The sequence below is a fragment of the Aethalodelphis obliquidens genome, unplaced genomic scaffold (genome assembly GCF_003676395.1).
Source record: "Aethalodelphis obliquidens isolate GAN/ISIS:26980383/991018 unplaced genomic scaffold, ASM367639v1 scaffold31, whole genome shotgun sequence".
Taxonomy (NCBI): domain Eukaryota; kingdom Metazoa; phylum Chordata; class Mammalia; order Artiodactyla; family Delphinidae; genus Aethalodelphis; species Aethalodelphis obliquidens.
Window position 1 is genome coordinate 20,114,723 of NW_020837975.1, and position 25,809 is coordinate 20,140,531.

Sequence of the window (25,809 nt, forward strand, 5' to 3'; positions counted from 1 at the left end):
CTTTAAGATGATTTCCTGTGAATAACTTTAATATTTCTTTTATTCTTTGGTAATTATGATAATGTAAACTTTAATCATTTATTCTTTTTTTTAAACTCATGCTAGATCCAGAAACCCCCCTCCATCTACTAGTTGCCCTAACTCTTATAAATCATCTTGAGTTGGCATAAGTTAATTGAAGTCTCATGGGAAAAGCCTATTATGAATGTAATGGATTCCAGTACCTGCTCTTTCTGATAACCTACCTTTGCAGTCTTCATCTTCATCCTGTGAACTTTTTGCGCTATTCTCCTGTCGCTTTGTACTATAAGTTCTCCCCTCTCATATATTCACATGCTTAACATTTTCCTCCTTCTTCCCTTTGTTTATCTGTTCTTTTACCTCCCTCCCTGCCTTTGAATGTTCTCATTTACCTTTGGGTTCTTGCTGGACCAAAGCTCTTTATCCTCCGGGCAAGCTTAGCGTTTAGTGGTAGTGAGAACAGGCATTGGTCATTGCCAAGGCACGTTCAACTTTTAAGGTACTTAATGGTTTCCGCGTTATTTTATACTTAATTCTATTTTTGCTTCTCCCAGCTCTCATTAGATTATGCATGTGCGGATGATTCATCTTTGCATCTGCCAGAATTCCTAGACTATATTTCATGCTCCTTTATTGTCTGTTGGATGAATATAGGAATGAATGAATGCACAAATAATGAATGCATGAATTTTACTTGTTTCCAAGGGACCCACCCTGATATATCCCTGGAGACACTGTCCATGGATGCCAGGCCAGCTTTCCAGCCCTCCCATAAAGAAGCCAAGGGGCATCACGGCCCTTTTCAGTTTGATTGGTTTTAGAACTGCTTTAAAAAGTAATCCACTTTCATTTTTCATGAAATCCAGGGAAATCCTGCATCATTGAAACAATCCAAATGAAAGTAAATCAAAGTGAATTTAAAGTATTATTGCAGATATAAACACACAAAAATGTTATTTGTCATTTTCCCACAAATGGGGCTAGAACCTACATAGCATCTTGTATTTTCTGAGAGCTGACATTGACTAAGGTTTCTTTTTTTTTTTTTTGCGGTACGCGGGCCTCTCACTGTTGTGGCCTCTCCCGTTGCAGAGCACAGGCTCTGGACGCGCAGGCCCAGTGGCCATGGCTCACAGGCCCAGCCGCTCTGCGGCATGTGGGATCTTCCTGGACCGGGGCATGAACCCATGTCCCCTGCATCAGCAGGTGGACTCTCAACCACTGCGCCACCAGGGAAGCCCATGGTTTCTTTGATCAATGCATATAAGAAAGGAACTAGAAAGACCACACTTGGATAAGACGAAAGTCTATATGGCCATTGTTTATTTTACAGTAGAACACAGCATAACTGCCAAACATTGAAGCAGGTAACTAGTAGTTCTACCAACTCATCTTTAGGTAACTGCCTTATATATTACATAAAAACATAAATTTGTGTTCTCCTCTCATTAATTACATTTTATCATAATTATGTCATCATGCATATAAACTTGTAAAATTATCATATACCAAAAGTGATTTTTAAAAATTAATTTATTTTTTATTTATTTATTTTTGGCTTCGTTGGGTCTTCATTGCTGCACGTAGGTGTTCTCTAGTTGCGGCGAGCAGGGGCTACTCTTCGTTGCAGTGCGTGGGCTTCTCATTGCAGTGGCTTCTTTTGTTGTGGAGCATGGGCTCTAGGTGCATGGGCTTCAGTAGTTGTGGCACGCAGGCTCAGTAGTTGTGGCTTATGGGCTCTAGAGCACAGGCTCAATAGTTGTGGCACATGGGCTTAGTTGCTTCGCGGCATGTGGGATCTTTCTAGACTAGGGATCGAACCTGTGTCCCCTGCATTGGCAGGAGGATTCTCAACCACTGTGCCACCAGAGAAGTCCCTCCAAAAGTGATTTAACAGCACATTTCATGCCACTGATAAGCACAGACTGTTAATCATCTCAGTAAAAGAGATGTTAACGTTTCCTCTTATTCTGGATTTCCTACTCTCTCATAGCAGACTGCCATCTCTTTGTCTCCAATGTTCCATGCACCTCCCAGTCTTCCATGCACCTCAAAATCTATTCACGGAATAGAAGGTAGACTTTGGGGGAAACTGTGGAATGTATAGATCGCTATGGATTTACCTTAACCCATAATAGACTTTACCTTTTCAATCTCAATTTTAAGTTGTAAATAGATAAAATATTCTGCTATTAAAGTACCCAAATTAGAATTTGTCCTTAGAAGATATCTCAAACATAGAGCAATTCAATGTTTTGCAAAATATTAGGCTTTCTTTTCCATGTAAATGCCACAGGCAGACAGGATTCTGTGCCTGCTCCTACCTCTGTGTGTTTCCTGAATAAACATCTAGAGTTTGATAATCTATCATCCGCGTGCAGCTCATCACCTTAAAGGCATGATTAAACGAGGGAATCACAAAAGCCATTGGTACAACACACAGGTATATAAGCACAACAAAGGAAATTTTCTGTCAAAGCAGTGCCAAATTAATTTGCCCCTCCGTATTTAATCATGCATGATAGGTTTTATTGCTGCTTCTGTAATCTTACTTTTATTAAGACTGCTATCAAACTCAGAATTCAAGGATTTTATTACCTCAGGTGCCTCACAAATATAAAACAAAACATATTTATGCATAGGAGTTTAGAGTCACAGCTAATGAATTCATTTTTGTTTTTACCTTCAAAGTTAGTCTACGTATGTAGAAAATTCTTATGGTGAATATCTTAATTTCTTTACAATGGAAATATAATTAATATTGGTAGATGTGTTCATACTCCTTCTCTTTAAAGAAGGATGCCCCCAAACCCCATTTGGCGTAATTTCCTGAGAACGACCTGTGTGAAGACACAAAGACACATGGTACATACACTTGAAATGATAATAATTAGAAAGTTAAAATGACTATAATTGAAGCCAAACAGAGCAGATACTCAAAACAGAACACTTCTTAATTTTCTCCTGATGTTTTAAAATACCTATATATTTAGTGTCTGCCTCTTTTTTTTTTAGAGTGTAAGTTCCAGGAAGGGAGAGATTTTGTCTTACATATTGATGTATCCTCAGTGTCTAGAACATTGTCTGGCATAGACAGTGTTCAATAAATATTGATTGAATGAATAGGATCCAGAGTCACTCTGTAGCTAAGTGTAGAATGAGCAGTGCTAATCCACACATAGTCCCTGTGTACTTGGAATTACCAGAGAAGACCTCAGGAAAGAAGTTATACTTAAAGTTGGATGGGAAGGATGGGTAGGTAACCTTTCACTTCTCGATTTACTTCTGCCAACAGATGAATACCCTGAAGTCATCAGTCATTACTGGGATGATAAATCCTTGGGTACATCAAAGATTCCTCTTTTAAAGAGTTTTACGTCTTAGCATCTATTTTGACCAGTTCAGGCCAAAACACCATAGTAAACAAAGCAAAATAAAATGAATACTCAGGAACGCATCATGCCTTAAATACATGCCTTAAATGATTTACTGGCTGGAGCCACTGATGGTTACACTTGCACGTGAGGATCCTGGCAGCACATAGACCTCACCTGAAATGTTTCAGAGGACAGGTCCTGACAAAACAAAGCCCGTGGCAGGGCAAGTGTAGTTTCTTTGAATAACAAGTTTAGAGGGAACTTGAATTACTTTTTAAAGCAGTTCTAATACCAACCAAACTGGAAAGGGCCCATGATGCCCCTTGGCTTCTTTATGGGAGCACTGAAAAGCTGGCCTGGCATCCATGGGCAACGTCTCCAAGGATATGTCAGGGTGGGTCCCTTGGAACTCATGCTACAGTGAAGTATGTTTGTATTCTAGACTTTACATTCACTCTAATTGTAGAAAGCAAGGTTTCAGTTCTGCTAAAGTCATAGCAGAGTTATGTGCCTTTATTATGATTAGATACCCTTATTGAGAACACATACATTTGGGGAAATGTGCATTGAATTTGGGAGAAATAGTGACATGATGGAAAGTACACAGATGCCAGGGTCAGACTGTCTTGTCTTTATGACTCGACTTAAATGTAACAGCAGTGTGATCTTGGGGAAATTAATTAACTTTTGGTAGCTCCACATTTTTTTCATTAAAAAAGAGACTACTTTAAGGATAAAATATCTGAAGTAGTACTTGGCCCATGGTAGGGATTAATTGTGTAGTAGTGAAAGTAATAATAGCTATTATTTATTAAGCATTTACTGTGAACCAGAAACTAAAAAGTATTTCATATTTATTATCCCAATTGCTCCTCACAAAAATGCTATGAAATGGGTATAATTATTATCTTTACTCAACAGACTTAACAGGCCTGTGATTCACAGGAACTGTGATTCAAGAAATGTTAAATAACTTTTCCAGGCTCACAGAGCAAGAAAGCGGTAAAGGTGGGATTAAATCCAAGAAAAATGACTGAGCTTGAATCCGAGATTTCAGTCACTTTGTCAAACTTCCTCTCCAAATAATAGGAAATTTGTATTAAATAATAATAATTAATGTGGTATACTATCAGTCTCAAGCACATTGGCTTGACAACATAGCAAAATGGAAGGAGAATAATTAACTAAACAACCAGAATTTATTGAGTTACTCCTATGCTCCAGGTGCTGTGCCTTATACGTTTTCTCACTTAATCTTCAGAGGTGGATATTATTATTCTGCATTTTATAAATGTTGAAACTGAGGCTTAGAGAGGTTAAAGCACTTGCCTTAGTCACTTACAACTGAGAGCCAGTACTGGAACGAAGGCTCATGTAAAGCAGTGAACGGAGCCACAAGGAAGAGAAGAGTTCAGAAGTGAAGAGGGGAGGGTGGCAATGGCTGGGGGTGTGGCAGGAGAGGTAGTCAGGGCCAGACGTCCAGGGCTGTGGATGCCTTGCTGTGGACCTTAGTCTTTATCCTGAGTAATAGTTCTAAAACAGAGAATTAATATGATCAGCTAAGACATTTCTTTTAGGCTTTGAAAAAAAAGATTTCATTAGAAAACCTCCATCAAAAACAGTCTGAAATGTGTTTTGCATTATAAAGTTTTAAACATTCTATTCAAACCAACTTTCTTTAAGTAAAAACTTGATGGCATCATCAAAGCCATGTTGATACAATAATTCCCTTATCCTCTTGCTTGATGGGGGAAGGGCTTGGTTAAGTCTCACCCAGTTTACCCTGAACAGTATGTCCTGGTTGGCTCTATTAACATAGAGCTCCAGCTGCCTTTTGTCCTGCAGGGAGATGTCCAATCATCCACTGAATGGTGGCCTATAGGCAGGATGGGAAGGCAGATGGTGAAGCCTCCATCCGCCCACTTCTTAACGAGGTCCCCCCGGAAGGAAAACTGGAGACTAAGTAGTTTTCCCTGGTCTTGGTGTTGGTGACGGAGACGTTCAGTCGGTGGTGGGCCAGCTCATGTGTGTTGCAGGGGAGAATCAACTCCATTCCGCTCCTTGGATGGCAGATGACGAGCAGGACATGGCAGCAATCTTCCCTCAGCTAAGACATATTTTAAAAAGATATCTCCAATATCAAGGTAGTGGGTCCCCTTAGAGAGCTCAGTGTGGCACAGAACTATCAGTGGGCTGCCTAGATTCCCACTAATCATATTTCCTCCTCCTGGGCACTGAGAAGGACTATATTCCCCAACTTTCCTTGCAGTTACGTTGGGTCCACGCAACTGAGATCCAGTCAAAATGATGTTCACTCCTTTCAAGTCTGACTATAAATCACCCTGGGCAGTACTTCCACACTCTTGTTTCCCTTTCCCCAATGACAGTGGTAGTTGTAGACAGAAAATGGATCCCTGATTTATCACTTACAAGACTCCCAGCAGGACCACTGACCTTCATTGCTCTATGCAATATTAATTAAAAGGAGAAAACATGTTTTATTGTATTAAGCCACTGAAATCTGGAGTTTTATTTGTTACAGTCGATCAATCCTTTTCCTTCCTAGCCTCTCTTGACTAATTAATATTCTGTATTCTCATAGGAGGAAAAGTACTTCCTATGGTATGCATGAAAGCTAAGATTGACAAGGCATGTGATCCTGATCATTCTATTTTATTTTTGCGGTACGCGGGCCTCTCACTGCTGTGGCCTCTCTGGTTGCGGAGCACAGGCTCCGGATGCACAGGCTCAGCGGCCATGGCTCACGGGCCCAGCCACTCTGCAGCATGTGGGATCTGCCCAGACCGGGGCCCGGACCAGGGCATGAACCCGTGTCCCCTGCATCGGCAGGCGGACTCTCAACCACTGCGCCACCAGGGAAGCCCGATCATTCTATTTTTGCCGAGCAGATAGTGTTGTTGGTTCTGGGACCTGTTAAGATGTTTCCTGAGAGCAGAGAGCTTTGATTCTGTCAATGTGACAGCCAGCCTCCAAAATGATCCCTAATAATCTTTGCTTCCTGGTATTCATGCCTTTGTTCAGTCCTCTTTTACATTGAATTAGGGCTGACTTATGTGACCAATGGAATACTGTGGAGATGATGGTATGTGACTTCAGGTAATAAAATGCTTTGCAGCTTCTGCTTTGGTCTCTTGGATCATTCACTCTAGAAGAAGCCAGATGCCATCCCATGAAGACACTAAGCAACCCCATGGAGAGACCCATGTGGAGAGGACTGAGGCCTTCTGCCAATGTCCAGCATGGCCTTGCTAGCTGCATGAGTGAGCCACAGTAGAAGCGGATCCTCCAGCCCCAGTCAAGCCTCCAGATGACTACAGCCCTCAGCCTCCTGAGTTTTCCAGCTGATGTCCCAGATGATGTGGAGCAGAAACAAGCCATCCCCACTGTGCCCTTTCGGATCCATGACCTATGAAACCATGAGAAATGCCAGCTGATTATTGTTGATTTAGTTCAGGACGTTTTAGGGCAGTATGTTATGCTGCAGTATACTACGACAGCCACTAATGTCGGATGGAATCAAAGAAGACCCAAATAGGATTCCTGAACACAAAGTGGCCTGGAGGCCTGATTCTGGGCTAGTGGGCCTGTCTGCCTCTGGTGTGGACTTCTGGCTTCTATGGTAGCTCTTCAGCAGAGCTGTGGCTGCTTTCCCTCTAATTACTCTGCCTGGTTCTAGGAGCAACCGCAGTAGATGATGCTTGTGCTCTCTGTGACTGGACAAAGAACCTGGGGCACCTTTTCTCATTGAATGATGAGCTTTCTAAGTAGAATGGCAAGACATTTCTTTTAAGGTGTGCTGTTGTTATTTAATCCCTAATTTGAATTATCTTGAAAGTCAAATGGAATTAGAAAGAGAGTGTTAGCCTGTTTTAGAGACACGTTCCTTGTCACAGATTGAACTAAAATGAAGGTTCTATTGGCCAATCCATTTTCTTTCTTTTAGAAACTGCGATTGGGTAATCACGTAGTGAGAAGATCACTGGATTGAAAGTCAAATGACTTTGTCTCAAGCCCTGACCATACCTTTTGACAGCTAGATAATGTTGAAGAAATTACTAAATATTTCCCTCACTATAAAATTCAGTAGATGCTGATGATACCTAAATAAAAGGAATTAGATTGTTGTGAGAGTGAGGGTAGATAATATACTGGGCCTGTTTTGGTAAAATATAAAAGGTTGCATCAATATTTTATTCAAAGGACATGTACTAAGTGTGTACTAGGGTTCAACCACCATTCTCGAATTTGCAAAGGAGCAGCAAATGGATTAAAAGCCATGCCTTCATAGAGATAACATTATATGCAGGTAGAGTCATGTATTAGTTTTCTATTGCTGTCATAACACATTACCACAAAATTAGTTACTTAACACAATACAAATGTATGATCTTACAGTTCTGGATCTTTGAAGTCCAACATGGGTCTCACTTGGCTAACATCAGGGTGGAGGTGGAGCTGCTTTACTTGCTAGAGGCTCTATGGGAGAATCATTTTCCTTGTCTTTCCCGCCTTCAAAGAGACTGCCTACATTCCTTGACTCATGGCCTCCTTTCTCCATCTTCAAAGGTAGCACTGTAGCACCTTTCTGACCAGTCTTCTGTAGTTGCATCCCTCTTTGATTCCCATCATTCTTCTGCATCCCTCTTCCACCTCTTGTAACTACACAGAGCCCACCTAGATAACCCAGGATATCTTAAGGTCCTTCAGTTAATTATGTCTGCAAATTCACAGGTTCTGGGGATTAGGTTATAGATATCTTTGGGGGCCATTGTTCTGCTTACCACATAAAGTACACTTTAGTTGCATTGAAATGCTCTAAATGACTACTTGCTCTTCAGTTTATATCAATATAACCAAAATCATACAGCACAGCTTACAATTTTATTATTATTGTTTTGTTTTGTACCCTAAGCTTATGCCTGACTTACAAGAATTAGGTTTTAAGAAATTATTCCTTCCCAGTTCTATCTAGAATTTTGCAGTTGTTTTTCCCTTAAACTATTGGGAGGTAGAGGTGGAAAAGAACCTGATAGGCAAAGGAGAAAACCCAATTCATTTATTATTTCTATGTAAAGCCTGGGTGCATGATATCTTATTCATTGACCTGGATCAGAACCAGTGTTGAAATCTTATTGCTGAGATGTAATGCTATGACCCTGAGGAATGAATTCAGTTCAGAACAAACAAGACCATCAGTGACAGTCACTGTCTATTTCTGGCACATTAAGTCAAGATTTTTTGGAGTGTCAGAATCTGTTATAACTTGGATTGAAATATGACAACCTGTCAAAAAATTTCCACAACTGATAACATCCCCTTGAGGTTAATAGACAAAATTATAAGATGGAATAATTTGTGTAATATAATTCATAAATTCCTTGTCATGAAATCTCAGGGGTGGGATTTTATACATATGTAGTCAGTTTTGCTGCACCACTATGTAATACTTGATCCCTTATGCTTGAAATATATTTACAAAATAGAGTAAGACACATTTCAAGTCAATTCAGTTTGATAAGAGTTTGTAGGTAATTGATGATACATGATGCACACTCCTAGGTGCTGTGGGAGGTACATTAGAGGAATAAAAGATGGCTCTCACTGAAAAGCTTGTTGCTGTAAACTATGTAAACACGGAAAATAACTGAAGAACATTACAAATCAATATACTCCAGCCCGCCATAGACCAATGAACTATGAAAGCTCGGTGGGTTCTGTTGACATGATAAAGGCTGAAGGGATATTTAGGGACTCAGGATAGATTTAAAAAGTGTGGGGAGGGGCTTCCCTGGTGGCGCAGTGGTTGAGAGTCCGCCTGTCGATGCAGGGGACACGGGTTCGTGCCCCGGTCTGGGAAGATCCCACATGCCGCGGAGCGGCTGGGCCCGTGAGCCGTGGCCGCTGAGCCTGTGTGTCCAGAGCCTGTGCTCCGCAACGGGAGAGGCCACAACAGTGAGAGGCCCACGTACTGCAAAAAAAAAAAAAAAAAAAAGATATAAATGTAGTGTTTGCTGTTTATCTGTGATACATTGTAAATAAACTGGATGTCATTACAATCAGGGAGCCAACCTAGTTGGCATATGGCAGAATAACAATTGTTTCCTTATATTCAGAAATTTCTGGATCATCTAGAATCTTCTTGGTTTTATCTGAAGTACTGTCTTTTGGAAATTCAGATGAAAAAGAGAGAATATTCTTGCTTGTTTATCCCTCAATTGAAATAAAAGATAAAGGGAGGGAAAAAAAATCAGGGAGGTTTCCCTTCCTTACCCTACGTGCAGGTTTACCGAAAAATTTATTTCCGACCATGAGCCAGGGCTACAGATTCCCATGTGGGAGATGCCTTTAACTCATTTCAATTTGTCAGGCTGAAGAATCTTGGCGCTTTTATAGCTGGGGAGGAAAAACATTGGATCTTCATTTTTCTGTTGCTCTAAGTAGCTTTATATATGGAGGGAAATAGATTTGGGGAAAAAATGTCCAAAGAGTTTGACTTTTACTTACTTGGTTATTTAAAACAGAGTATATATGGTTTAAGATAAAATAGAATATCAACTTTAGAAGGTGTGTGTACATAAATAATTTTTAACTTTGTGGATGAAAATTAGGATTTTACTTGAAGGGCTGTTCGAAATTATTCATCAGTGCTCTGCTTAGCATATTCTCTTGGAAAATCCACTTAGAAGAAACAATAGGATTTCATATCTTCAAATAAGATGCTTAAAAATAGGAGACTCCAGGGCTTCCCTGGTGGCGCAGTGGTTGAGAGTCCGCCTGCCGATGCAGGGGACGCGGCTTCGTGCCCTGGTCCGGGAAGATCCCAGATGCCGCGCAGCGGCTGGGCCCGTGAGCCATGGCCGCTGAGCCTGCGCGTCCGGAGCCTGTGCTCCGCAGCGGGAGAGGCCACAACAGTGAGAGGCCCGCGTACCACAAAAAAAAAAATAAAAAAAAATAGGAGACTCCTAAAATCTCTTAAGATCTCCTAAAAATAGGAGACTTTATTTAATTGCTTTTATACGTCTCTTGCCTGTGTAAGGTTGTCCTCACCCTTGTTTCGTCCTTGGTAGTTTTTGTTCTAGTTTTAAGCACTCCTGGCTTTTTCCTGCTTCTTTCCATTAGAACTACTTCCACAGCCCAATAGACTGTTAAGAAAGTTTGAGGGGTTTTTATATAATGATTTTTTTTTCTCTGAAATTCTTCTTCATTTTTTTTTTTTAAACAGTGTTTCTCCATCCAGTTATATCTCTTTTTAATTATGCTTTAGCTATGCCTAAATAATTCTTTCTCCACTTTAGTTTTCATACCCTTAGGTTATTTTAAGCAATCATCATGTCTCTCATCAGCTATGCTTTTAAGCTTGAAATGGCAGCCTTATTGACCGATGATGCTATTTGAAATCTAGTGTTTGTAAATATAAGTTTGTGATTGTAGGACTTAAAGCATTGGATGGGAGTAAAATATTTTATTTATTTACTTTCATTTACTTCTTTGTGCTGCCAAAGGGAAAAGGACAGAAAACAGTATTTGCTCTGAAAGCTGTAGAAGAAAGTGTTTGACTTAGTTCATTCTTTCTGTGCTTCTATGAACATTTTCTCAGAGGGGGAGAATTTAGCTCCATAGTATTTCTTTATGAAAAATTACCCTATGTGTTTTCTATAAGAAGTAAAGAGACTTTTCAGAAAAGTGAGAGCTAATTTATAAACAGATCTTAATGCATCTGAGATGTATAGGAGTTAAGAAAAAAGAAAACACTGCTATATGTACTTATGTATATGTATTTCTGAAAATTTGTTTCAAACTCTATTTAGTTAATTGCTTCACTATGATACCAGTATTTTAGTTCCTTATGTGTTAAACACTGGAGTAAGAAAGAATAAGAAAGTCCTGGATCTTGCCCTTCAGAAGGGCATTCCACAGTAAGGAATAGAAACAGGTGAGCAGATAATAAAAATGCAAATGCAGTAAAGTGCCAAAATAAATGAGTAAGAACAATCTGGAATTTTAAAACATCGATTGTCCTGTAGGTAAAGTGAAAAATTCTAAAGAAATATAATCACTACCAGCTCCCCCAATTACTTTCTAAATTTGGATATTTGCATATTAGTTTTTGTTTTAATTGGGAGGGTAATTAAATTGTTGGCAAGGTATTCAGTTTCGTGTTTTTTACTAGAATTGGAGCTTTTATATGTCAGAATTAATGTATAATTATATAAAATGGGAAGAAACGTCTTAAAAAGACCACTTAAAAATTTGGTTCACAATTCAAAGGAAGTTTAAAAATGTGATTTAAAATACATCATAGCATCACACTAAAGAGAACTAGCCTCATTTACAATCTCATATTGCACTAAATTAAGAATTTGGTGTCATGGCAGCCAACTAATTGATATGTAGACACAACCCATTGGGAACATAGGGCAATAGTTAGGATTATGTTCACCATATTTCATCTAGATAATCCTGCTTTAAAAAGCTAGATATTTTATCCTATATTTTCAATGTCCTACCAAAATAAGATTTTTGCCTCTGGCCTGAGCTGACCATTTATAGGTAAATTATTAATTGATTGACTGGATTATCACAAGATGAATAGGACCCAGCATTAAGTTCATTAAAATAATAGGAAGGAAAAACAGTTGGTCTACTTATTTTGACATCTAAGCTTCTAAATTAAAATTATATTTTATAGTTTTCTGCATAAAGGTCTTTTGCTCCTTAGGTAGGTTTATTCCTAAGTATTTGATTCTTCTTGTTGCAGTGGTAAATGGGAGTGTTTCCTTAATTTCTCTTTCAGATTTTTCATCATTAGTGTATAGGAATGCAAGAGATTTCTGTGCATTAATTTTGTATCCTGCTACTTTACCAAATTCATTGATTAGCTTTAGTAGTTTTCTGGTAGCATCATTAGCATTCTCTATGTATAGTATCATGTCATCAGCAAACAGTGACAGCTTTACTTCTTTTCCGATTTGGATTCCTTTTATTTCTTTTTCTTCTCTGATTGCTGTGGCTAAAACTTACAAAACTATGTTGAATAATAGTGGTGAGAGTGGACAGCCTTGTCTTGTTCCTGATCTTAGAGGAAATGCTTTCAGTTTTTCACCATTGACAATGCTGTTTGCTGTGGGTTTGTCGTATATGGCCTTTATTATTTTGAGGTAAGTTCCCTCTATGCCTATTTTCTGGAGGGTTTCTATCATAAATGGGTGTTGAATTTTGTCAAAAGCTTCTTCTGAATCTGTTGAGATGATCATATGGTTTTTCTCCTTCAATTTGTTAATATGGCTTATCACATTGATTGATTTGCATATGTTGAAGAATCCTTGCATTCCTGGGATAAACCCCACTTGATCATGGTGTATGATACTTTTAATGTGCTGTTGGATTCTGTTTGCTCATATATTGTTGAGGATTTTTGCATCTATGTTCATCACTGATATCGGCCTGTAGTTTTCTTTCTTTGTGGCACTGATGAAAGAAATTAAAGATGATACAAACAGATGGAGAGTTATACCATGTTCTTGGATTGGAAGAATCAACATTGTGAAAATGACTATACTACCCAAAGCAATCTACAGATTCAGTGCAATCCCTATCAAACTACCAGTGGCATTTTTCACAGGACTAGAACAAAAAAAAAAAAATCACAATTTGTATGGAAACACAAAAGATCCCGAATAGCCAAAGCAATCTTGAGAAAGAAAAACAGAGCTGGAGGAATCAGGTGCCCAGACTTCAGACTATACTACAAAGCTACAGTAATCAAGAGAGTATGGTACTGGCACAAAAACAGAAATATAGATCAATGGAACAGGATAGAAAGCCCAGAGATAAACCCACACACATATGGTCACCTTATTTTTGAGAAAGGAGGCAAGAATATACAGTGGAGAAAAGACAGCCTCTTCAATAAGTGGTGCTGGGAAAATTTGACAGCTACATGTAAAAGAATGAAATTAGAACACTCCCTAATACCATACACAAAAATAAACTCAAAATCTATTAAAGACCTAAATGTAAGGCCAGACACTATCAAACTCTTGGGGAAAACATAGGCAGAACACTCTATGACGTGAATCACAGCAAGATCCTTTTTGGCCCACCTCCTAGAGAAATGGAAATAAAAACAATAATAAACAAATGGGACCTATTGAAACTTCAAAGCTTTTGCACAGCAAAGGAAACCATAAGCAAGACGAAAAGACCACCCTCAGAATGGGAGAGAATATTTGCAAATGAAGCAACCGACAAAGGATTAATCTCCAAAATTTACAAGCAGCTCATGCAGCTCAATATCAAAAAAGCAAACAACCCAATCCAAAAATGGACAGAAGACCTAAATAGACATTTCTCCAAAGAAGATATAAAGATTGCCAACAAACACATGAAAGGATGCTCAACATCACTAATCATTAGAGAAATGCAAATCAAAACCACGAGGAGGTATCACATCACATGGGTCAGAATGGCCATCATCAAAAAATCTACAAACAGTAAATGCTGGAGAGGGTGTGGGGAAAAGGGAACCCTCTTGCATTGTTGGTAGGAATGTAAATTGATACAGCCACTATGGAGAACAGTATGGAGGTTCCTTAAGAAACTAAAAATAGAATTACCATATGACCCAGCAATCCCACTACTGGGCATATACCCTGAGAAAACCATAATTCAAAAAGCGTCATGTACCACAATGTTCATTGCAGCTCTATTTACAATAGCCAGGATATGGAAGCAAGCTAAGTGTCCATTAACAGATGAATAGATAAAGAAGATGTGGCACATATATACAATGGAATATTACTCAGCTGTAAAAAGAAATGAAAGCGAGTTATTTGTAGAGAGGTGGATGGACCTAGAGTCGTCATACAGAGCGAAGTAAGTCAGAAAGAGAAAAACAAATACCATATGCTAACACATACATATGGAATCTAAAAAAATGAAAATGGTTCTGAAGAACCTAGGGGGAGGACAGGAATAAAGACGCAGGTGTAGAGCATGGACTTGAGGACACGGGGAGGAGGAAGGGTAAGCTGGGATGGAGTGAGAGAGTGGCATGGACATATATACACTACCAAATGTAAAATAGATAGGTAGTGGGAAGCAGCCACATAGCACAGGGAAATCAGCTCGGTGCTTTATGACCATCTAGAGGGGTGGGATAGGGAGGGTGAGAGGGAGATGCAAGAGGGAAGAGATATGGGAACACATGTATATGTATAACTGATTCACTTTGTTATAAAGCAGAAACTAACACACCATTATAAAGCAATTATACTCCAATAAAGATGTTAAAAAATAATATTTTAATGAACAGTACTTAGTCACTATGCCAGTGACTACATTGAAAAAGTTGCATTTTGTTTAATAGAATAAAACTGTAATTTCATGCCAGTACAAATCAAAATAGTAGCAAAGTAACTGCCAGCTTTAAATACATTTATTAAGATAATAAATTTATTAATATAATAGTTGATGTTTTCAGAGGTTCAGAGCACTGTCTCTGCAGTAATACTTGTATGGACAAGCTAAATTTGCATTAGTCTGCCTTGCCAAAGTAAGTTAAATTTTAGGTCAAATTAATTAGAGCTCTTTGAGCATTTGGTGTACATAAAGGTAGAAAAATGAACTTGAAGCTTTGGAAGATGGTGTTTAAGATTAAATGAGGAGTACTGTTGTATTTGGACTGGTTAATATTGTTATCTGTATACTCTTTACCATATAGTAAGCACACGTTCTAAGGATAGTTTGGGGAACAGTTTAAAGCGTAGTTTAAATAGATTTTAGGGTCTCAACTTTCTCATCTTAAAAGCTGAGAGTAGTAATTTGTGCCTTGCAGGGTTGCTCCAAGGATATGATGGCTAGTGTACATACAGGACCTAGCACATAATAAACGTTCAACGAACAGAAGCTGTAGTTGTCAGAAATGTCTTTCTCACGTGCACATGTTTTTCTGAGGTACAGATTATTGCCCCAAGTCATAAAGCTCACCGTTATATAGAAAGCACGTTAAATTCATCAAAGTGGGGAAATCTATAGGGAAACCGCAGAGAGGGAGATTCTCCCACTTTCAAAGTTGGCACTCACCCTAAGCCTCCTCAAAAACCCAGACAGACAGCACCAAGGACCCAGAGAGACAGCACAAGGACCCAGACAGACAGCACCAAGGATGGGCAGAAAGGAAGTGAGGAAGGCCGACACCAGCCAGCCTGTGGTGCTGCTACCGTCAGGGCCAGCCCACCTGCCTCCCCTTGCAAACCCTTATGGGGCCTCACACTCACCTCCCCTGCCATCACCCAAGCTCCACGTGAACACAGAAGTGTCCCGTGGTAGCCAGACCATCACTCAGTTACTGCCACAATTATTCACCTACAGCAGATTCCAGAATTCTCTGCTCCTGGATTCAGGGGATGTGCTCGAAGTACTCTTCGAGCCTGGAGGCAATTAGCAGGAGACCAGAAAAAATAAAGGTGATGGCAGTCAAATTGTAAAAGCTGAAACCAACTAGCAATGTGAGGGTGAACTTGATATAGTTTGAGAGAGGGAAATATCTGTCACGTGTCTCTGTTTTCTTAACAAATGTGAATGAGTATTCAATAAAAATATTAGTTTTCACTTAGCTCTCTGAACTGTAGCCCCATAGCACAGTTGTTTGAGGTTCCCATTACTGGATTTCTGGGTTTAAAAGTGGAACTTTTAAACAAAAAGGGTCAACTAGTCCTAAAGTTAGATCTCTAGAAAAATTATAAGTTCTTTTGGTATTGATAGTTTAAATTTTGCTTACTTGAATTTCTTCAATAAAAAGAAAGACAATAAGAGAAAAATACTGTAAAGAGAAAATACCCTATTTGCTGAATTCAAATGTATGATTTTTAATAAGAATTTCATATGAATCCTCCTCCACACCTAATCCCACTTAACTATTTACTTTCTATAGCAAAAAAAAGGAGTTATAAATACAGCTGAAAGATATGTTAATTACTCACGTGAAAGACAAGTGACAGTAAACATGAGAACAACACATAACAATACATGCATGCGCACAGAAACCATTACAATGCCTGATTCTTTTGAAAAAGTACCCATCTAGAAAAGAATATATAGCGTAGGGCAGGTTTTGCCCTTCGTGCCTATGATTAGAGTCCTAATGCTATGTTGCCTTAAACCGTGCCAATTTCATTTCTACAGTGAAATACACTTTAGAGGATGGGAAGAAAACCGATTATTTAATCAAAGGGAGGGAGAAAACCAAAGTAATCCACTGTATCTCATGAAGGAGTAGAGGTTGGGGTTAGGAAAAACCTCAGAAAGCATTATAATAATGGTACTTCTTTATTTTAAGTAACAAATAAAATAGCAAAACATTTTTTTTCCCATCATAAAACTGACTTTGATCCCCAGTACAGCCATTGAGTGGAAAATTGAACCACAGTATAATTGCTTTCCCTGTGACTGATAAAGTGGTGTAACAAATTTTGTGTTTGAATGATAAAATCAGCAATTGGCCCCTAGCATTTCCCTCTGCCATTCCTCCAAGGACACTCACGTCCCATCAGGCTCCAGGGCAAGAGAAAGGATGGAAGAACTAACTGTAAATCTACTCCAAGTTATTGTTGGATTTCTCTTGCTTACTTGCTTAAGGAAATAAAAAAATAAAATAAAAATGTCCATGTTTGTCTTTAATGCCTAATATAAATCACTTCCGAATGTGAGGGGGAAAAAAAAACAGCTTTCGTTGAAAACTGATTACAGATGTAAAAAAAAAAAAAAAAAAAATTTAAAGCCATAGTAAGAAAAATTATTTTACTCAAGAGCAAAATCTTGTTAGAATGGGGAAATTGTCTTCGGAGTCCCAGGGACAAATGCTACAGCTGTTTGAGGCAGAGGCACAGCCAGAAAGATGCAGGAAGGAAACCATTTGTGAGCTCATTATGACAGCACTTAACTGTGGAAAGACACTTCCACTTTCCGGGTGGAAGCTCAGCAGAGCTCACCTGCCCATCACCACAGCTGAGTTTCCCAGCTTATTTGGGGTAACAATCCCAAATGGCTGTGCCGGTTGTGAAATTCTGTGGATCCCTCTCAATTTTTTTTTTTTTTGTAATACGCGGGCCTCTCACTGTTGTGGCCTCTTCCATTGCGGAGCACAGGCTCCGGACACGCAGGCTCAGCGGCCATGGCTCACGGGCCCAGCCGCTCTGCAGCATGTGGGATCTTCCCCGACTGGGGCACGAACCCGTGTCCCCTGCATCGGCAGGCGGACTCTCAACCACTGCGCCACCAGGGAAGCCCCCCTCTCAATTTTTTAATTTAGCTGGTATATTTTCCAGAAGAGGGTAAATTCCAAGCCCCTAGAAGAGACAGTGATGGTATTAGTGTATCTGGTAGAGGGGGAGGGGAGAAGAAGATCCCAGTGAAGCAAGGGCCCTACAACGAAAGCCTGAAAGCTTCAATCTGGGTGTCTTTGTGGAAGCTCATCTTGTGCTGAAACACTTGGTTTGCACACCTGGACCCAGATTTGGTCATCTGCAGGTACCTACTGAAATTCAGCTTTACACAAAGAAAATGTGTTTCTTGAGTAGTGCTTCTGTTTTTTGGGTTTTTTTAAAAATTTATTTATTTTATTTACTAACTTTTGGCTGCGCTGGGTCTTCATTGCTGCGCGCGGGCTTTCTCTAGTTGCGGCGAGTGGGGCCTACTCTTCGTTGTGGTGCGCAGGCTTCTCATTGCAGTGGCTTCTCTTGTTGCGGAGCATGGGCTCTAGGCATGTGAGCTCAGTAGTTGTGGCGCACGGGCTTAGTTGCTCCGCGGCATGTGGGATCTTCCCGGACCAGGGCTCGAACCCGTGTCCCCTGCATTGGCAGGTGGATTCTCAACCACAGTGCCACCAGGGAAGCCCCAGTGCTTCTGTTTTGACCTGGAGATATGGCAACATGCAGAGACCCAAGGAAAAATGTTTGCAAAGATCAACTTCTTCAAGCTTCACAGAAGCTCTTCATTTCATTTGGTGCACTCAGATTAAAGCACAGTCCTGTAGTAGGAGGGGTTGGGGGAGGGATGGAGTTGGGGGAGGGTTGGGGTTAGCAGATGTAAGCTATTATATATAGAAAGCATAAACAACAAGGTCCTGCTGTACAGCACAGGGATATATTCAATGTCCTATGATAAACCATAATGAAAAAAAGACAGAAATTAACACAACATTGTAAATCAATTATACTTCAATTAAAAAAAAATAACTTAAAAAAAAAAAACAGTCCCTAAAAGCAGTCAGCCAGCCTCTGCAGCACTTGGTACTTGATACAATGGAGAACCTTAACGGGCAGCCTTATGAGCAATTTTGTAAAATTATCCTAATACTTTTTTGTGTTTTCCAGATTTCTGTGTGAGCATAAATAGCATTTGTTTCATAGTTTATATATACTTTGGACCTCTTGAGTTGTTTTTCTAATTTTAATGTTGGACATTTTCAACATGTGTAAAAACAGAAGTGTCAGTATCCTGACAGACCCATCACTCATGTCCACAGTTGTTAGGTGGAAAGCAGTGGAATCCATGGGAAACTGTGTCATCTCCATGCTTTCACCCTTGCTGCTGCCGGAATACTCTACGTGGCAGACAGAGTGAGCCTTTAAAACATAGCAGGTCAGGTAGAATCCCTGTTCAGATCCTCCGCTGGCTCCCTGCAGTGGGTTGAACAGTGCCTCCTGTCCCCACTCAATAGATAATATCTGTCCCGACTGCCGGAACCTGTGCATATGACTTTATTTGGGAAAAGAGTCTTTGTGGAGGTAATTAAATTAAGAAGCTCGAGATGAGATCATCTTGGCTGTAGGGTGAGCCCCAAATCCAATGACAGGTGTCCTTATAAAGAGAAAGGCAGAGGAAAATTTGGGGCGTACAGACATAGAGCAGGAGGTGATGGGACGACAAGGGCAGAGGCTGGTGTGATGTGTCTACAAGCCAAGGAAGGCCAAGGGTTGCAGCAGCCTCCGGAAGCCACAGAACAGATTCTCTGTCAGAGCTCGCAGAGGGAAGCAGTCCTGATGACACCTCGATCTCAGATTTCTGGCCTCCAGAACCGTGAGAGAAAAATGTGCTGTTGTTTGAAGCCACCGAGTTTGTGGTAATTTATGATGACAGCCATGGGAAACTAACCTTCACAGTTGTCTCCACGAGGCTCTACATGATCCGGCCTCCGTCCATGTGTCTCCGACCTTGTTGCTGTCTTGCTCAGCTCCTGTTGTACTGACGCTTCTGCTGTTCTTTGGCCGTGATAGGTTCAGTGCTGTCTCAAGCCTCTGAACTTCACCTCTAGAAGGCATTTCCCCCAGATCTTCACTGGACTGGCTTCTCCTTTTCATTCAGATCCCTATTAAATGCTGCTCCTTAGGGAGGCCTTCCCTCATCATCCTGCTTAAAATAGCCACTTCATTCCCCACACATCGTTCTCACTTCTTGCACGGCTTTATTTGTCTTAATGTAGTACTTATCACCACCTGACAACCCACCAGCATTTTCCTGTTTATTAGTTTATTTTGTTCCACTTTAATTTCAGGCTCCTTGGAAGCAGGAAATTTTCCTCTTGTTCACTCAATCTTCAACACCTAGAATAGTGTCTGGGTCTGGAATTAATACTTGTTGAATGACTGATTTAACCTGAAACCTAGAAAAATTGACTGGGATATCTATGGCAGCGTTCTATTTTGCAGGAAATGCATCAGTGTCCACCTCTCAAGGCATGCCTCCTCAGAGATCTTGGAACTTCATTGTAATAATTGTCATCCTAAAATAAACTACCTCTCTGAAGCTGGATTCCAGGCAACCAGTTTTCAAAAACAAAAGGGGGAATCTTGACAAGTTTGCCTCCAGGGCAAGAGTGGCTTGGCGAGGCTCCCTGGGAAGCACACCTTGATTTATCCCATCAGGTATCCTCTTCGGCAGTCCCAGGGGGCGCTAGATGGCCACGGTACACCTGCTTCAGATGTATGTCAGTGATTCTCTAAGAAAGGAGAGAAGACAAGGATTGGAGTTGGTGTTTGAGCACAAGGTGGAAGAAAGCGAATGGGATTAGGAATGTAGTTCATTTTTTTCCCATGAGCCAAACAGTCACTTTCCTTGATGTCAAAAGAAGAACCAAAGAGGATGCATTGACAATTTAACCATCTCTGGCTTAAGTTTTTTAAGAGGATGGTGTTTGAAGATTCACCTTAGAGACCACTTGAAACTTACTTAGAATGTTGAGGGAGAGAATACTGCATGTTTCGGTCACCAAGAAAAGACAATGGAAGTATTTAGAAATATAGTTAATTTTAAAGATGATGACAACAACTAACAGAAACTACATTACCTTTGAAGTAATGAAGGACTTCAGCCAAGAAACTGGAGGCAAAGTCAAGATAAATGACAGTGTACCCAGTTGGGCAAATGCCACAGGGAACAGGACGAGCCAGGATCAGTGCTATTTAACATTTTTATTTATGATCCGGTTGAGAGAACGAGGAACACAGTCATGAAATGTGCAGATGCTACCAAATTCAGAGGCATTGCAGATTCAAGGGAGAAGAGAGAAAGGAGACCAATGAGCGGGCAGAGAGAAAACGAATTTCCACTTGGAAGATCTACCAGAGGAAACAGATGAAACACTGAAAGCAGTAATGCTGAAAAGAATGTCTTTTCAAAAAGACATTTTCAAAAAGAATGTCTATTCCAAAAAGAGGACTCAGATTTAAAGTAAAGCTCTAAAAAAGGTTAGTTTGGGCTACCAGGAGCTCTGAGATCTTAAGACACCACAGGATGTGGGATCTTAAAAAACAAGACAGGGGAACAAATGGAAAACTTTCTGAATCTCATTCCAGCCCCTTTACTCCTTCCAAGGGGGAGACTAGGGAGAGGTCAACTGGCTATTTACAGGTTTCTCATTCTAAGTATAAGGATCCTAGAAGACAGATCTGTCTGAGGTCCGGCTAACCCAACTCCAGAGGGTTTGACAAACTCGTGTATCAACTTGTCCCACTGATCAACTCAGAGCTGGCTAACATTTTTATGAGGGTAACATGAGACAAACCCATTTATTATGACAGGTGCATGGAAATTTACACTCTCAAGATTGAATAAAAATAAAAATAATTTAATTTTTATACTTACAGATAGAAAAATGGGGAACAAGAAAAAGAGTAAAATAAAGGAAAGAAGGAGTGCAGAACAGTCCAGGCATATGAGCCCTAGAACATGAGCTTAGGATAGTGAATGAGATGTTTTGAGAGGCTTTTCCCATATCTGATAGCCAGAGTACCCTAAATTTAATTAGTGATGGTTTCCCAGCCTCACCACAATGGACATGTTGAGGCAAATGATTCCTTGTTTTGGAAAGGGGGTGATATATGACCTGAGCATTACAGGATGTTTAGTGACATTAGGGAACCCCACCCTAGTTGTGACAACCACAGTTATCACCAGACATCGCTAAATGTCCTCCTCCAGTGGAGAACTACTCAGCTGGATCAGTGGAATTGGAGAAACATCCTCCAAAGTGGGAAATGTTTCTGTGGATTGCCAATAGAAAGATGCTTTTTCTCTGTATCTCTATAGACCCTCTATGGCCTGGTGGTTTAGGTAGCCTTTGAAGTTTCAGAAAGGATGTAAAGATATTTGGCCAAGTCACTGGGTTTGAGATGCATTTTTTCATTTGACTCCAAACAGGCATGGAAATCTGGAGAACTCTCCCATTTCCTTTTAGGACTTCAGGATACACTTATGGCTTTAAAGCTTCCAACCTGCCGGCCCTGGGCTGGCCTATCTTAGGGGGGGTGGTGACCTACAGAGATGACGCATGGTGGCTCTCCTTGGTCCATCCTTCCCAGAGCAGAGCGTTGCCCTGTCCACTGAGACTCGAGTCCACTGAGCTAGTGTTTGATTTTGAAAAGAAGGGTGGCTGAGCTGCAGCCTGACCAACTTTATGCAAACCCAGCTGATACCCGAGGCAGGAACTGTAGTGTGTCAGCACCACATTCCCACGGTCTGGATGCCCCTGACCTGCACTGTTTGCAAACACAATCAGCTGGGATCAGAATCACTGCAGGTCCTAACTTTCTGGAGCAACCTTGACAAAGTATATTGGAGGGTTTTATATATTGATTTAGTGCAGTAATATGAATATGATTTTTACCTCTAGTCAACTTCTTTCTTCAGAACACTCACAGAGGGGACTGAGAAAGTTTCTCTGATTCCGCTGACTACTGATGTGGTAAACTTCACGGTGACTCTGTGACCTGTGCCTTTCCTCCCCTTTCTCTCATCTGCACCTCCCCCTCCTCCTCTGTTCCTCCGGAGAAAAGAGCTTTCCCGGTTTCACGGTGGGGCTCACGTGTCTCCGCAGCTCACCGCTGATGCAGTGACTGATGGTTGGCAGTGCTGCCTCTTTGACCTGGTCAACGTCAGAAGCTGCTCTCAAATCTCAGTCATCTCTGACAGCCTTTGAGCAGAGAAATGAGACAGCCTCCCTGACACAAAGGCTTCTGGCCTGGGGTAAAAAATTCCTTTCGAAAAAAAAAAATTCGAACACTCTACCGACCACACTGCTTTCCATTCATCTTGTGGTCTGGCCCATCCATCCCCGACTCCACATTAGCTTTCAGACATTAGAGCCTTTTCTGTTTCTTGGAGGGCTAGCTATGGTGGCTCAGATGTTTGCACATTGTAATGGCTTTGTCCTGGTATAGCCTTCAGAGCAAAGAAGGAAACTGGGCAGTTTATACTGCAGCAGTGAATTTTGACTTTTGATTAGCAAAATGAGAGTTCATCTTATTTCTTACTATATTGCCCAGGTGTCAACCCAAATAATATGGGGAAAGTTACAAGGATATTTTGTACAATGCAGGGAATATAGCCAATATTTTATAATAACTATAAATGGAGTTTTTAACTTTTAAAAATTGTGAATTACTACAATGTACACCTGTAACATATAATATTGTACATCAACTACACCTCAATAAAAAATAATAATATGGGGGAAATAAAGGAAAGATAGGACCCCAGGATTAATATAGAGAACAATCAGTTTCATTGAATCAAAATGACATTCTGGAGTCTTTTGAATGAGCATATAGTATGTAAATAGAGGCAATGTATGTGATTTAACATTTAATTTAGTTTAACTTAGGCAAATGAAAAAAAAAAAAAAGGCCTGACTATTGATCCTGATTTCTTTCTCTATTTGGTGAGTAAACTGTCCTGATAGAGTAAAGCTCCATTTCCTTGATCTCAGAATGGGATAAAATTCCTATTTCTCTCAATTTTAGCCTCAGTCCATTTATGTTTAAAAATGTCAAGTCTTTGAGATTATTAGAGAAAAATACCTTAAAATACTATTTATTTTCCCTTTGAGTCAGCCAGGTTGATAGTAATACTTTGCAGTGGCGTAAGTGGTTCGTATGCTCTAGAGCAACATAAAACAGTAGGTGTAGATTTTTGCTGAGAAGAAGCTGCCCAGCTGGGGCTACACTTCCCAGCATCCCTTGTATCTAGGTAGGGTCATGTGACAGCGTTCTGATGAATGGAAGATTAGTGGCAGTGGAGAGCACCAGTTTAAGGCTTGACACATAGAAACTTCCCAGCAGAGTTGTCAGATTTAGAGAATAAAAACAGAATACCCAATAAATGTGAATTTTCAAATAATTACATGACACATACTTATACTAAAAATTATTCACTGTTCATGTGGGCATCCTGTATCTTATCTGGCACCTCTGTTTTCATGGAGGACCCTCTCTCTCCTCTCCTGATGTCTGTGCCCAGGGAGATTTTGGAAGCCACACTGAATCTGGAAGAGTCTCCACCTGTCTGTGCCCTCGACTGGCTGTGTGGAGCAAAGCCCAGCTCCTGCCACCGATTAGATTGTACACAAGCGAGAAATGTACTCCTATTGTGTTAAGTCACTGAGATCTAAGTATGTATCTCTTTTAGTGTATGTTAACTAATAAACATGCAATCCTAAAACAGGAAAAGTTTCTCTGCCTCTTGCACACTTACCAGTAGACCTCCGAGTAGCATTCAGAGGGACTCAGAGGCCATCTTGTCCAAGCCAAGGCTTTTATAGAAAAGGAAGCTGAGTTCTAAACAAAGGAGTGACTTGGCCACAGTCTATCAACTACTACAGAGCAAGGATTAGAGTCCCCCATTTTTATCTCTCCACCTGATCCCCTTCCTACCTCGCCACAGGAGTTTTCCTCGTATTCTCTGTTCGCCACCAAACGATGGACGCCTACCAAACCCGAAATCGCCAGGGATACTAGACAATTTCAGTTGGTTCTTTGCTCCTCACATGGCTTGTCGTTTATGTGAAAAGAAGGATGTCTGTGATGGCAGTGACATGGGACACATGTTACAGGAAAAATGGCAGATGCAGACGATATCTAGAGCAAATGTTGCTGGAATTCAGAGACAAAGGTATTTCGGAGAGGGATGTTGGGTGGTAGTTGTTGAACTCGAACAAGACCGGACAAAAAGGACAGAGCTTGGACCAGCGGAGAGGTCTGGGTACAGGGGACATTCCATGCAGAGGGAAAGTGAAGAGCTTGGGAACAGATAGTCACAAAACAAGACTTGAGCAGCTAATGTCGCAGTGTCTTGTGGCTCATACGGCAAGTGGTCAAATAAGGGAGCCCAAATTAATATGATCTCCTTGGATTCAGCAGGACAGATATCTGCACTGGAAAACCAGGGGTGTTCCTGCCGTCTGAGGCTCACAGCGTCTTGACCATAACCCCTTTAAGAAATCATAAGCTGACAGGTTGCTCTGGACTTTAGGGACGCACCATAATTAAGATACATTGTGATAAGATTTTCTTCTTTAGAGTGGAGACAACACATACACTCAGCATTCTCCCTGAGGTTCAGGGAAACCAGTACCAATACTGTAATATGGATTCTCCCACTTGTTAATGGGAAGTTAGAAACCATGAATCTCAGTGGGCTGGGAAACTTTTTATTTCCTCTTCAGATTGTGGGCATGTAGTGTTACTTGCTGCTGGATCCTCTCCAGTAGGGAGGGTCATTCTCCCTGTCAGCATCCTCAATGATAATGTTGACTCCTGTGAGTATGGGCCTTACGCCTTAACCCACGACCGTCTTATATGGTTGGTTGGCTTGTACTATGATGTTCCATACTACAGTGTATGATAGGGTAAGGATTATAGGATATTTAAAAAAAGGAGAGAAGATTTTTGCTGAATTTTCTTCGAGAGGAAAGGCCACTCGTTATCTGAGAAAAGTCTGGATTTAGGTTTAAACACTGGACTGCCCTTGGCACGCTAATCTGTGAACCCTTTTGTCCATCTAGATGTGGCTGTATTGTGCAGAGTTCATGCATTTTATCACTGTTAGGAGTTTC

General features: G+C 40.5%; 1 pseudogene; it reads right to left on the minus strand.

The window, feature by feature from the left end:
• Positions 1 to 5,057: 5,057 nt before the first annotated feature.
• Positions 5,058 to 8,058, minus strand: LOC113630932 (patatin-like phospholipase domain-containing protein 4 pseudogene; annotated as a pseudogene).
• Between the last annotated feature and the right edge of the window lie 17,751 nt (positions 8,059 to 25,809).